General features: G+C 39.0%; 1 protein-coding gene across 2 annotated transcripts in view; it reads right to left on the bottom strand.

Moving 5' to 3' along the window:
- The window catches only part of LOC139117286 (uncharacterized), a 34011-nt gene that overhangs the window by 6528 nt on the left and 14143 nt on the right, over positions 1 to 13340 (bottom strand). The window contains exon 1 of one of the 2 annotated variants that reach the window (XM_070680254.1): positions 3543 to 3709. The exons of the other annotated variant lie outside the window; for it this stretch is intronic. The gene's annotated coding sequence lies outside the window, so the exon portion shown is untranslated. Of the gene's footprint in view, positions 1 to 3542; positions 3710 to 13340 lie in introns of those variants that run through there. 2 annotated transcript variants of the gene reach the window in all.

Below are 13340 nucleotides of genomic sequence, written 5' to 3'. Positions count from 1 at the left end.
GATCAAATTTTAAACATCGTTTATTTTTATTTTCAAAATGTGAAATAATTAACACATGTTCACCGCTAAATATTCAATATGATCGGAACCTGCATTCTATTGAAAGGTACTCACATGGTTGGATCTGTCAATAAATTTTGTCAGATCATCACACAACGACGAACACACTTGCGACGGTTCTGCATCTGCCATTGTAAAACTTTCGCGATCACAACTTACATAAAACTTAATGGAAACGCAGTACAGGTACTGTTCATCCCCAAACCGTTCAAAAATCGAGCCGGATCGACTAACGGTTCTGACGATGTATGATGTCGTGACTTTGGAAAGAGTTGCGTTTCCGAGAGTGGACGGCACGCAACAGGGTATGAACGTAAGGGTCCCGTAAATGAGTATGCTGGAATTTAACAAGGCTGATCAGTATTGCAACGGGGTTCACTTAGTGTGCTGGCTTAGTGTGCTGGACTTCCGTATTTTAACTGATCTCTTCATATAAAGTCATTTTTTGCTTATTAGAAAAATCTAAAAGAACAGTTTACGCGTACTTGAAATGTCAAAATTTTGCGACGGTCACGACCCTTGACCTTTCGAATTTGACCAATGCTTTGTGTTCCCACGCGATCGTTATCGGACACATTATGCGTTGCATCTCTCAAATGAGATAACGCATAGTTTTTTCAAGTATTAACGGCTGTTCAAATCTCCAGCTGAATCTTACGAATTATGGCTGATTTCTCAGTCATTTCTTCCCCTAGTGACGACACATTTTTAGTCAAAACAGCAAGTGAGTTAGGTCTATGTATGTTTCGGTGGACATTTCCCCGCGACATTGTTGGATGCAGTGACCGAGATAGCAAGTCGCCGTGGACGATAATTTTCCATTGATCCGGTAAGTATTTGAAATGCATATTTATAAAGGGCAATTACGAAATTAGTATGCCTTATAGAGAGGCTTTTCTCTGCACATCGATGTTTCCCTGGGAAGCTTGGCTTTGTATATGGCCCGACATTTTTAACCTGAGCTTGAGGGCCAGTGGCAACAACTAGTCAAGTCAATACAACTTACACAAGCCCAATACATTTCTAGATATGTTACACTTTTAATGTGTTAATTTTGCACTCGCAAAGATGCATGTAAAAAATTCCTCTATGTGTATGTAACAAATCACACACATGTTCTGAAACTGTATTGTAAATTTGTTGTCTTAATAAATGTTGCTAAGTTCATTCTCTTCTTTCTGTTTCATTTCAGTGTGCATATCAGCCAAGGCCCAAGAAAAATTCGGCAAGAATAATCATGACCTACCTAAAGAAGTCTTCAATATCAAATTTCAAAACAAAATAGGACATGAAAGACGAGACTTGGCCAGAGCTAAATGAACTCTTTTAAAAACTATCTTTGACTAAATCACTTTTCACTGTGTCTATGAAATTTGTTGAAGCCAAAAATTTATTAAATTGGTCATCAGACTTACAGATATAGGCCTATTTTGTGCTTTTTATTTTGAACGTTTGGAAAGGTGAGTCTGCTTGTGTTTGCTGTGATCAGGTGAGTCTGAGTTGCTTTTAACTCTGTTTGGCCTGTCTTAGTTTTAGGCCAAATATGGTTAAATTACATCTCTAACCAATTGTATCATATAATACATGTACACTAAAAGAGCCTGTGTAAAAAGTACTTGATTTCACTGGAATTTGATTTCACTTATTTGATATTTGCTTACACCTTGCAAACATGCAAATGTAACAATGTTTACCAAATTCGTAACAGCAACATCAATAAAAGTAAAATCTGGTGTCAAATCAGTACTTTTCATGGTGCTCTTTTTCTGCCAGGATGACCCTGTCATTCATATGTGCATTCAAAATAACCGTTCGTTCACATACATGTGAACAGTTCAAAATAACCATTCGTTATTCAAAATAACCATTCGTTCACATTTATGTGAATGGCTAGCTGAAATGAATGTGTACTGCCTAACTGCCTATTCCCTATGCACATACAGTTAGCCATGCCAACTAGCCATGTGAATGCTAATTTCACATGGTACTGACAGGCATTCCTGTTCTATAAGCTAGCTGTAGGTGTTACAAGTAGTAAAGCTTGAACATATGTTATTTTGTTTATTATTTATATATTTATTTGTTTATTATTTATTTCAAGAATGCAAGAATGTTGTTTTCACTAAAGCATATATTAAAAGTTATAAGGATTATATATATGTGTACAACTTTGTACCCATGTAATCTTTCTTTTTTTTCGGGGGGGGGGGGGGCCACAAAAATTTTGTTGCCGGTGATGGGGGGGCCACTAAAATTTTTGCTGGTGTTAGGGGGGGGCCTGTAAAAAATTTTTGCACCACATATTTTCTCTTCCAGCCCCCCCCCGCCGTTAATTGTGCTCGTTCCCTAATCCCTACATGATTCCTCAATACGGTTTCAATGTTGTCCCCTCCTTGGGGCACCTGTTGCATGGAAATTGTCAACAGTTAGCTACTTGATATCTGTGAGAGGCAGACCACACTCGCTACTTTCACAAGTATCGTGCCCTCAACTGAAACCAAACGTGTATTTTTACTCTCTTCGTGTGTATAAATGCAATCGGAGTGCAAACACACATTACGACGAGTGTGCAAAACACCAACGGAGGTAAAACGAAGTGACTGAAGATAAAATACATTGAAAAGCGTGTAAACCGGCGGCGTCAGTTCTTCTCCTACTTTTCTTTGGATGCTGTTCGCGATCATAAATTTAGGAATAATGTGAATGAATTGCACAGCTCAGGGCTTGCTTAGGACCTATGAAATATTCGTGTTCAGCAGTCGGATAGCCTTACAGGAGACGGGCAAAGTTTCGAATGTCCCCTTTTTAGGCATTTCACAGCTAAGTAACAAGATGCAGAAGGTGGTAGCGATGGCTGCATGCACGCAAAGTCAAGGGTCCCTTTCAACAGACAGCAGCGGTGGACAAAATTGGTGGACAGAAACGGAAGGCGCATGTGCAGAATTGGGTACACGCGGCTGCTGTTTGATGACAAAAGATTGCGTTGTGAGAACATCTATTTCACACGTCGTTGCCAATATTATGCATCCTAACACGCTTAACTTCATCATAACAGAAAATCCTCATCTTATGTAATTTTCCCGTTTTGCGCAATATTTATTCTGTACAAATATTCACCTATCCATTGAGGCAACATGCGTATGTGGTTGCGTATATCTGATTTCGCTCATTTGCTCGTTAGCATAAAATATAAAGAAGGTCATGGCGAGAAAAGCATTTCTTTAGAATGAAGAAATAAATATTGTAGCAATATTGTCACGAGTTTTATTGGACGAGGTCGTTGTATCCATATTTTAGATCATTTTACGCGATTTAGGGCCAATAAACACACCCTTTACCAATCTTTTGCGGTCTGCTATTGACCAGCAAATCTGCGTAGCAGGCCAACAACTAATTCCGTTGCGTAATACGCTATCGACTCTACCAACAGACAAATTCTCAACAGATCATTTGAAATATGTGAAGCTCGGAGCGGAACTTACTTTAAATATCAGGGTTCTGAGGCCCAGAAAGAGAACAGGCTGCAACGCTGGTCAAGCCTCGGTGTCTGCGTGGCACAATGTTTACCTCCTCCAACTCCGATGCACTGGGATCAGGCGCCAAAGCCGGTATGCACGCGACACAATATATGTCGTTTCAGCTATACGCCAGGGGGAAACCCTTGACGCGCCATGGTCACCATGGAAACTGTCAATTATAACGCACGTGAGCATTTATAGCTGGCTTTCTGTTTACAAAGGCTATGTCACACGGTCATATGACATGACACGCGTATACGACAAGCGATTGTCGTAAATTTGCGCGTCATTTTGCGAGTCATATTTATGTTTTGGCGGTTAATAGTTTTGTCTGTTATTCATCCAAATCAGAAAGTTATCATCGAGTTTAGACAATCTAACGGTTATGAGTGGGTTACAACGTATCTATGTTGTGAACCATACGACTATATTTCAAAATTTCAAGCAGAGAGGTTAAAATTCTTCACTGATAACAATCAAAATGTCGAGAATAGAATTGATAGTAATAATTGTCATGCTGCGGTATTATTATCTTGTAAGAATAATCAGTGGAGTCCGCGTTTTCAACGCTTGATAAAATTAATGAAACCTGCCGATAGCGCACGCGGTTTCCCTTGCTTAGACAAACACCTATGTATTGCTTATGAAAAAAGACATTTTTCTCCTTGTTTGTGATTATGATCAATCATACTTGAATGCCATGTTTCTTCATTTATGTTCAGCTATTAAATCTATAATTTTGTAATGTGTCCTGATATAACGTAAATGCTGTTTCAATTTTCCTGTGTTAAATGAAGCGCTATTGTATGTACTTCTCACATGTTTTCCATGATGTTACCATATTATTAATTGGTCAAGCTGAACCATGAGACTGACCGCAAATATAGAAATAACGGGCGACGCGCTGACCATTAACGTTTATTTATGTGCAAGGGGAGAGGAAAGCCAAAAATTAACGGGCGAGGCTTTGGCTTTCCTCGAGCCCGCGCCCATAAATAAACGTTAATGGTCAGAGCGGAGTCTGTTATTTCCATTATATTATCAACGAACCGGAGAAAACCGTCAAATTTTGCGAAAATTTTTGGAGCGAACGACAACTGGGCCCAAGAACTGAGCAATACGCGACGCACTGTCACGCGCGCTGTAAAATATTGGCAGATCCGGAGATATTTTCAGAAAAAAGTATCTCAACTTGGCTCACAAATGCTCCATTTTATTTTGTGATTGATTATGATTTACGTTTGAGCTGTAAAGTTACGATACTTTGAGTTGTTAATCTTATTATTCATATTCACGGGCATGTATACAGACCATTACTGTGTATTTGTGGTCAGTCACATGGTTCAGCTCGACCAATCAAAATGCGACAGGCAGGGAATGGTAATATAATACATAGTAATGGTTTGTTTTAACATGCCCGTGAATATGAATGATAATAATAACATCATAACTTTACAGCTAGAACGTAAATTGTGATTTGTAAAAATATAATAATCAATCACAAATAAAGCACTTGTTGGCCAAGTTTAGACACTTTTTTCACAAAAAAGTCCACGGATTTGGAAAATTTTACAGCGCGCGTGACAGTGCGTCGCGTAGTGCACAAGTTCCGGGGCCCCGTTGTCTTTTGCGTTGGAGATTTTCGTAAATTTTGACGGTTTTCTCTGGTTCGTCGATAATATAACGGAAATAACAGACTCCTCCTGAACAAAATGTTTATTTATGGACTCGGGCGGGAGGAAAGCAGAAATAACGGGCTCGGCAAGCCTCGCTTGCTGCAGGATTTGAAAGCAGGATTGCTGTATTTTTGTAAATATTACAAATATATGCATTGATATTCACTTTTCTTAGTGAGAAGGAGGGGGGCAGTCAAAATGTCTGTGTTAGGGAGCAAGGGGGGTTACTCAAATTCATCATGGTTGGCAGGGGGGTAACTCAAAATTTCAGAATTTTCGATAAAATTCCCACCCCCACGCCGTAAATAATGACGGCTCCCTAGATATAGTCCGGACAGAATAGAGCTGTCAACAATAACACTGCACGTTTTACACGTTGTACTCTGCCGTGTACTGATCTGGTTTTTTTATTTGAACATAATTCTGAACGAAGAAAAAGTAGAAAAGCAGAAACAGTACATGTTTGCTGCGTAACAAAATTGGAAAAAAATATCATCAATTACAGCTACCATCTCTTCAAAATTTTTACCGCCAAAAAACATTTCACACAGGTTGAGCTTTATCTCCATATACAGAAATGTGCAAATAGGTCGAAAAATGTAATGAAAATGAAAACTCACTATGTTGTCTGCGAAAAACAAAATGAGATGCTACTTGTTTTTGTGTATTTGTGGCGACGTCAGCAGTCTGCTCCGTTAATTAGCCCTTGGCGGAAATCAAAACTGCTGTCCGTCCGTGACGTCTGACGTATATCTCGCCTTTTCTTCGACACCGACAGACTTCGTACGTTATTCCAATGGGACTATGCTCCGGTATTAAGAAGACAAAAGCACATCAGTCCCTACCTTTGATCAGCAAATACCACGCGGTCTTCAGGGCATTCAAGACGAATCTTGTTAGGCTAAAAGACCATGAGTAACCCTTTGAGCGCGAAAGTCAATTTTTGTCACCTTTACAAAATATATTACAGTCAATTTTTTTCTAATTTTTGCCAAAAGCTTGATAAAAAACCGTAACCGATGAAATGTGATATCAATTTGGTCCAAAATTATGAAAAAACTCTCAGAAAAGTTCACAAAATTGGTAAAATATTGCATTAAAATTTTGTTGGGAAAAATTACGGCAGTTAAAAGGTTAACGTACTTAATTGATACTGCCACTTCCTGTTAAAAAAAGGTACCGTTATATCAGAATGGGTGAACAAACTGATGTAGCAGAGTAGATATAGAAAATATCACTGTAATCCCCAAGATTCAAACACACTATACCCTAAAACACAGACAAACAGACTCGCAACGGGTATTGTCATAGGCGTGAAGCGGTTACGTAACCCATCCATGTTCGCCTCGCCTCAGGTTGCTCTCGCCTCTCTTTTCCGAAGAGTGCCGACCATGCATCCTTCGGTAATTTTCGGATTTTCACCGATTGTTAAGCGAAAGTATGTTCGACAAAGTTTGTGTTGTTGTTGTCGTGTGGTGCTGAGCGGAATTGACGTGCTGGCGAAAACGGGAGTGTTTTGAGCTTCAGGAAAGTGAGTTTTACCGTTTTAAAAATTCCTCTCATATCTTTATGAATATATAATGAGTGTGTTTGAACCAAATTTGAAAGTATTTTATCGATACTGTCTGGTTTTACTCAATGGTTTACGGTAAGTCATACCGTGTTTTATACGTGCGTCAAGGAAGGACATGTTTATGAAACTGGTGGCGTGTTATGTTTTGATTGGCGTGAAGCAGTGTTTCTGGCCTGAGAGCTCACAAAGTAACTATGGTTGCTACGCGACTGGCAGTACGATGCTATCTCGTCGTATTTTTCGCATAATCTTGTGCAATTATCAACCACAAACAAAGCCTCCAAAATGTTTAACATCTTTGAAGCTCATTTTAATATGAAAAGTCTACCGAGACCACCATGGAACAAAAGGCATGCCGCGTTACCAGTCTGTCCATATTTGTCTGTGCCTAAAACAATTGAACGTGGATTGGACACCATAATACTCCTACTAAAGCATTAACAGTTCTTGTTAGCAAATAATACTTAATTCCTAAAACATAGTTTCTACGAAAAATGAAATGAATTGTCAGTCAACAATTGAACCCAAGACTTTGATATTCAGGCTTGGCTTACAACTTCAACTAGCAAAAAGCGTTGGTCAATTATTACAGATGGTGATTGTGTGCACTCTCATCAGGATCCTGGAAATCTTAAATAGAGTATTCTTATACAAAAACGCGTATTTTTTCTGGAAACTGTCAGCCGACTGGTGCTCACACACATTAAAAATCTGGAATTTATAGATGGCATTAACCTAGATTAAGCACATCTTCTGCGCATAGCAATATTGTGCACAGTTATATGATGCACAGCAATATGGTGCACAGTAATAATATGGTGCACAGCAATATGGTGCATAGTTATACGGTGCACAGTTATATGGTGCACAGTTATATGGTGCACAGCAATATGTTGCACAGTTATGCGGTGCACAGTTATATAGTGCAAAGCAATATAGTGCACAGTCATATGGTGCACAGCAATTTGGTGCACAGTTATGCGGTGCACAGTTATATGGTGCACAGCAATATGACAATATGGTGCACAGCAATATGGTGCCCAGTGCAGGCTAGAACAAAGGATGTAGCCATAGTTTGCTGTAGAGGTATAGGGTAGGTCAAAGTCATAGAAAATTCTGAAAAATAATACTCTTCTTCTCAAAATTGACATAGATATTTGCAGAGGTAGCAACCTGGCCAAATGGTCTACAAAGTTAATGTCAAAATTTTGATTGATCAATTTTTATACAAATTGTACTGGAAAGAGTGTGGTGTTCATTGTGCGTTGGTCGTCCTGTGATCCTGGATAACGTCACGAAACGGAAGATATTATTTAATGAATAAGGGGCGCTCTAGGGCCTCAAAAACAGCGAGACTATCTGAACAGGCATTCTTACATACTACGAAATCCTTCAGAAACCACGTTACACTCACTTTTCCTAAATACGAGAAACGAGTTTAGGGAGACAGCCAAAAGAATCATAAAAAGGTTAATTTTCAAAAGGTATGGCCTTGCGTACAAAACAGTTCTCTTTGTTAACACTTTTTTTTCAATTTTCTGAAACGTAAGAGGATCTGAGAACAATTTGGATTGTAAAAAAACATTACCTTTGCCACTGAAGAAAAAAGAGACAGATAGACAGACAGACAAACAGACAGAAAACATATAGATAGGGACAGAGAGAAAAACAGACAAACAGACAGACAGACAGACAGACAGACAGATAGAGACAGAAGACAGGGAGACAGGGACAGACAGAAAGAAACATACGAAGAGACAGAGAGGAACACAGACGGACTGATAGACAGACACACACAGAGGTAGAGAGTATATCGTAACATCTTAATTATATGAATTTAACCGAGGTTGAAAGTGATGCTGACGTCCTTGAAAACACATAATGAGTGTTTTACGTCTGTGGCCTTTGGAATTGAGACACCTAGCAAACGTATGTGGCTTGAGACAAACAACAAAATGTCATGGGTTAAGTAATGGTGCAAAATCTTTAAAGAATGAGTAACACTAATTTTCGAAACATTGATAATCATATATGGAACAAGATTACAGAAGGCATTGATAGAAATAATAGACTTTCTAACAGACGATGGAGCTTTGCCAACACCTTTTGTCTTCTTGAAACAAAGTTGTCATAAAAAAGTGTTGATAAGGTAATCACAAAAGAGTACTACTGGTCTTTTATTAATCAGAAATTCATTAGCCTTGGATCCCAAATAAATGGAACAGAATTCTGAATTTGAGGCCTGAGTGTGACTGGTCAAAGCTTTGGTACAAAAGAGTAATACAGGTGACAACGGAAAGGAAACTTTCAAACTTTATGTATAAATTTATACATGATATTCTTCCAAACGGTATTTATCTGTACAAATGGAAAATAACTTCAACTAGCCTTTGTAGTATTTGTAATGTAACAAGTGACATATTTCACATGTTCATTGAATCTAAAAGAGTAAATCATTTTTGGAATCAAATTGAACGATTTTTCACCAGTGAATACAACTGTAATGTTAAAATTACAATGAATCTTCTTTTGTGTGGTTTAAAAAATAACAGTAAAAAGTAAATTTTCCCTTAGTATTAGCCATGTTCACTATTTATAAATCATGGATTATGTACAAAGATACAGAAGATCTCAGTAAAATCAACATCTTTGATCTTTTCATGACGGAACTCAGAATAAGAAAGGGACATGAAACCCTTTTCCCTATCTAGATACACATACTCTTTGATATGTGTTCTATAATACCTTTAGAAAATAAAGGAATTGATGAAAAAATAATAGACCATCGACAGTCGTTTGCGCCATTTTCATCACTGCAGTAACACTGGACATGACATAGTCAAGGGCTGGTGTCTGGCGCAAGTCTGGTCGAGTCTGGACCTCCACGTTCTTTGCTGGCAGACCGTTCCATTCTCTTTGACAATATACTTAGATCGAAACGACCTCCCTCCTCTTCGTTAATTAAAGATGCATACCAAAGTCATGACAATATGCAGACTTGGGAATGACTGAAGTTGTACACTTTCTAGACACTTCGTACTTCTTCGCTTAGACAGAGAGATCTAGACGCTCTGAGACTTTGACATACTGACATTAGTGAGAAGCCAAGTCTGTTTAATTGTCGTGGACCACGTCTTTGTGAACAGTCAACTTTTCTAGATATTGTAACCATGTTGAAGTGTCGTGATTTAACTATCTGATAATGCAGTGTACCACTAGCCTGTATGTGTGTCATTATCGACCTCTTATACGAGTAACTGGAAAGGCAATGACCATCTATAGAAAATAATACAGGACGATAACCTTTGGCTCTCGCGGTCATGCCCTCGGCATTCCCGACTAGCGCCTTGGGCAATATATGCTTGCGATAACACCCACCCCTGTATGTGCGAGAGACAATACCAATAATAGAAAAGGGAAGGCACAAGGGACTGTCGACAGTTTATACAAATAAATAAACAAGGAGCTATTCTATAGTATTAAAGCTCTTGGCACTGGCCAAACCAACAATTTTAAATGAGCTTGCACAAGCGGTAGATCATGAAAATATATTCAAAAGAGTCAGAATATCTGAAACCATAACACATTCTACTTTAATTAACTGAAAGCGAAACATTTGGAATTTTAAAATTAAATGCGAATTAAACAAGGTGTGCATTTTATAAGTATCAAAAGGATTGGGTGGACAACGTTTAAGGGACAATTGATATGACTTTTGATAAAAATCTCATAATTTTTTTCATAATATCCGTCTATTGTCCGCCTTTAAATAGTTACAACAAAACACACTGTCTATACTGCAATGTTATTGTCGATTTAAATAGATTCTATTCCAGACTTGAATTTGCTTTATCAACATTACCATTGAATGTTACACACACAGAGATATCAAAATACATGAAATGTTACAGTCCGTTTGATCAAAAGGGCATAATTTCAGAAAAATGCATACTTTCCTGTAAATTTTACAATCCTGTAAATTTCCTGTAACATAGGTTGTCGAGTTGACTTCGAAGTGGTCCATGCTTCTTTATTTCGGTTCCGTGGAAATTGACGATTGAATTTTCCCTTCAGTGTAAATGTCCACCATTTTGAATAAATTATGTGAAGGTCAACAGGAGACACCAGTTTTTTCACCCGTTATTTTAAAAAGAGATCGGTCGAAAGTATGAGCTTTAAAGTCTTGCTCGAGGTTATGTACTTCCAAAATCGCGTGACTTTCAATATATTTACCAACAAACTCCAAAAATCAACGGAAATATCTGAAAACGTCGAACCATGCCACCGCGTCGCTACGATTACGCTAATCAACACGCAAAGGGAATTCCAAAATAAACCTGGCCAGGCTGGATGTACTGTTTCAGTGATTCATGATACTTTATATATAGTTTAATGATGTCTTTATGTGCATCGTACGTATATTACCGGTATTTTTAAACCTTGGCATTTCAAATAGCCCGTTGATGTGTTGCTTAAAGTCGACACACCATGAAGGCATGCGTGCTTTTCAACCGAAAGAGGTTGAGAATGTACAAGCACGCCATTTTGCAGACGTCAAAAACAATAACAACTACATTCAATTAATAACTGAATTGTCCCTTTTATTTTGTCTTACAATATTGAATACGATGATATCAACAGGGCTCGAACCCACGACGCACGGCACCCAATCACCTAGCGCAGAGGCCAACAGTCAAAACCGCTCGGCTAAATCCCCAATTATGGCGCGTAATGCATGCCAAAATTAACATCCGTTTTCTTACACCACTGACCGAATTTTTCCACTAGTCATCCACATTCGGCTTGCCGATTTCTGAACCCACTCACTGAATTATTCAAGTGGTTAGCGATTTCTGAACCCACTTACTGCATCCTTCACGTGGTCAGCGATTTCTGAACCCACTCACTTACATTCAAGTGGTTAGCGATTTCTGAACCCACTCGCTGAATTCTTCATGTGGTCAGCGATTTCTGAACCCACTCACTGAATTCTTCATGTGGTCAGCGTTTTCTGAACCCACTCACTTACATTCAAGTGGTTAGCGATTTCTGAACCCACTCGCTGAATTCTTCATGTGGTCAGCGTTTTCTGAACCCACTCACTGAATTCTTCATGTGGTCAGCGTTTTCTGAACCCACTCACTGAATCCTTCAACTGGTTAGCGATTTCTGAACCCACTCACTGACATTCAAGTGGTTAGCGATTTCTGAACCCACTCGCTGAATCCTTTAACTAGTTAGCGATTTCTGAACCCACTGACCGAATCCTTCAAGTGGTCAGCGATTGCTGAACCAACTCACCGAATCCTTTGACTACTTGCCTACATTCCGCTAGGCACCTCAGCAGACTTGATATTTTTTTCTATCATAATCCGGTCACTCAAAAAGAGACCCGTCAAATTCACTCACGGATTCTTAAGGTGGCTGACCATTACGCTAGGGGGTCTTTATCAAAGCTTGTAAGATGTGACCCGGAAATGAATCTAATAGATACTGAATCGCATGGTTCGCATGCCCAGCCCGCCTCACAAAACGTGTACAATGAACAGTAAAAGGAGTGAAAAATGACTTCTTGTCCGGACCAGAAGTCAAGCTTTCTTGACACACAAGACGAAACGTAATGACACCACCGTCAATCTACCCAAGCACAGTCCCTCTATAGATAGAGGGACTGTGACGCAAGTTTTGTTTTACTGTGGCGTCCATAGAAACCTATGCTCTTCGAAAAGGTCTGGTCAATCGAAACTGGAGACGCGCAAAAGTTCGGCGAAATACTGGAAAGATATAAATATGTAGGTGTTTACAGATTTTCCGACTATAATGAGCCGTGCAAACAAACGTCTTGAACAGCTAAAGTAACGATGGATGGAGGCAGTCGATTGTAAGCTTCATGCAAGGCATATTGCACGTTGTGACCGACGGTACGGAGATCAAGTTTGCTGAATGAATTGAGAGAGAAAAACATATATAAATAAAAATTCAATATTTCACCATCGTAATCATTGAACTAGTCGTTTCTTCCATTATGCAGTATTATGAAAATGTCGTTGAAAATAAATGACGGGACTGCTTCTGCTCTGTCTACTCAAACGAAGTTTGGTGTACGGCCGGCGGGCTACGCTGTATGTACAGGATAGGCAATACATGTACAGCCCATCAACTTCGCATATCGTTGCCGTAATTGAAAATGCATAGAAAGGAACAAATTATATCTTGAATACAGTATAAAAGTCTTACTTAGTAAATTTGAAAGTATTTCCAAATAATATCAAACGTAACGGGTATCTATTAATCCTCATAAGGACTACCGTAGTACAATAACCGGCTAGATGCGAGCACAACATTAATGGCGCCCCAGGCATGTTAGAAGTTCGAACACAAGAGAGATCCCGGCCGGCCTCACTGCAAAGTCGTCCCCGTGCACACCCGGCCAACAGAAAACTAACCTCTTGGTTTGATTCTGTTGTTTACTTATTTTTTAAAGAATTCATGACACATATATCTGCACAATTT

This window comes from Ptychodera flava, chromosome 18 (genome assembly GCF_041260155.1).
Source record: "Ptychodera flava strain L36383 chromosome 18, AS_Pfla_20210202, whole genome shotgun sequence".
In the NCBI taxonomy this organism is placed as follows: domain Eukaryota; kingdom Metazoa; phylum Hemichordata; class Enteropneusta; family Ptychoderidae; genus Ptychodera; species Ptychodera flava.
Note: the sequence above shows the minus strand (reverse complement) of the source record. Positions and strands in the feature narration are given on the sequence as shown.